Consider the following 2,159-nt stretch of genomic DNA (forward strand, 5'->3'; position numbering starts at 1 on the left):
AGAATACTGGTACTTGCCTGCACTACTGGTAGAAGTGTACCTTGGGGCAGGCTTGCTGGGAGCTAGTGTGGCCAAGATCAAGAGACATTCCTTAACAATTTATCCTAAGGAGTTTTTCATAGTTGTTTGCAAATATATAGTTCCAATGACTATCATTGCAGTGTTCTTTCTTTTTTTTCCCTTGAGTTAAAATTGACATATAACATTATATTAGTTTTAGGTATACAAAATAATGTTTAGATATTTTTATATATTGCAGAATGATAATAGTAACTGTAGTTAACATCTTTCTTTTCTTTTTAATAAATTTTTTATGTTTTATTTATTTTTTGAGAGAGAGAGAGAGACAGTGCGAGCAGGGGAGGGACATAGAGAGAGGGAGAGGCAGAATCCGAAGACAGACTCTAGGCTCTGAGCTAGCTATAAGCACGGAACCAGATGTGGGGTTCGAACCCATGAACTGTGAGATCACGACCTGAGCTGAAGTAGGACGCTCAACCGACTGAGCCACCCAGGTGCCCCTAGTTAACATCTTTCAACAGACATAGTTAGAAAATGTTTTTTTCTTGTGATGAAAACTTTTAAGATCTACTTTCTTAGCAACTTTAAATATGCAATACAGTATTATTACTTGTAGTAAGCATGCTGTACATTATATCCCCAGGACTTAATTATTTTGTAACTGAATGTTTGTGCCTTTAATTCCCTTAACCCATTTCAACTACCCCCACTGCCTGTCTCTGGCAACCACCAATCTCTTCTTTGTTATCTGTGAGTTCTATGCAGTGTTATAATATCAATATCTTGTGAATAACAAATGTCTTTCTATGGGGAAGTGGTTAATTCAATTGTAATAGAGCCATATAATGGAATACTGTGATATTATTAAAGAGTGTTGACAAATATTCAATGATATGGACAAATTCATGCTATGTGAACAAAGATATACTTTTTCCTTTCTTACATAGCTGTTATGAAGTTTATGTATAATATCTTAGCTCTTAGACTTTCCATAGTTGATTTAAGCAAAGGATAGTTACTGTTAAAGGGTCATAGAAAGTGATCAATGCATTATATGTTGGGATTAATAAATTTCACTTTTTCTTAAGGATCCTCGAATTCTAGGTCTTCAAATGAGCAATCTCTGGAAAACAGTTCTGCATGGGAAATTGTGTTAAATTTTTTCTATCCAACAAGTAAGTTCTTTTTTTTCCCCTCCCAGTGTCCTCATTTTGAAAAGAGTAGTTAAATGTTTACAAGATAGCGTGTTCTATTGTCATTGGAGTGAGACAGACCTGAGTTTTAATCCTGACTCAACCCTTTGCCTTAGGCAAGATAGTATCTCTGAACCTCTGTGTCCTCAGCCTTAATGAAAATATTTACCACGAAGAATTGTGAGGATGACTTGAGACGGTATTTTTAAGACATTTCATAAATGTAGATTACTCTTTGTGGAAATACTTTTCCTTCATAAATACGTAAACCTGTCACAATTTACCTTAATGGCATTGCCTGAAATTTAGTCACTGACCCAGTATTGTGAAATGAATGGCTTCTGTAGCATTAATCAGGGTACTATGTGACTTTCATGTTATGGAATATATCAGATGTTTTACCATCTGTTTTAATGATAAAAAGTTCAGGTTTCAAGTTACATCATCATTTTGTGACTCTGTATATTGAGTGCTTATCAAGCACATGATAACCCCTGAGAATTATTAGTCACAAATAAACATTTTTCATTTTCTACAGCATGTGGTACATTTTCTAGGAAAAACTTCAAATAAATTGACATATGTGAATTACAAAGATGAAGCTTTTATTAAAAGTCATGCAGAATTTATTCTAACAAAATTTCATGTACATATGTAAGCACAAAATTATATCCATTTGTTTCATTTCAGACTCTACCACTGAATTCTTCTGTGATCTTACATAAATCTCCTCTTATTTCTCTATACTGGTTTCATCAAGTACAAAGCAGGCATTATAACACCTACTACTAATGAGAATAACAAAATAAATGAGCCCCTTAAATAAATTTAAAAAACCACCATGGTCAGCCTGAGTGAAGACAGAGAAATTGGAGGGGTGCCTGGTTGGCTCAGTCAGTAGAACATGTGACTGCTGATCTTGGGGTTGTAAGTTTGAGCCCTACA

Source organism: Suricata suricatta, chromosome X (genome assembly GCF_006229205.1).
Source record: "Suricata suricatta isolate VVHF042 chromosome X, meerkat_22Aug2017_6uvM2_HiC, whole genome shotgun sequence".
Classification (NCBI taxonomy): Eukaryota; Metazoa; Chordata; class Mammalia; order Carnivora; family Herpestidae; genus Suricata; species Suricata suricatta.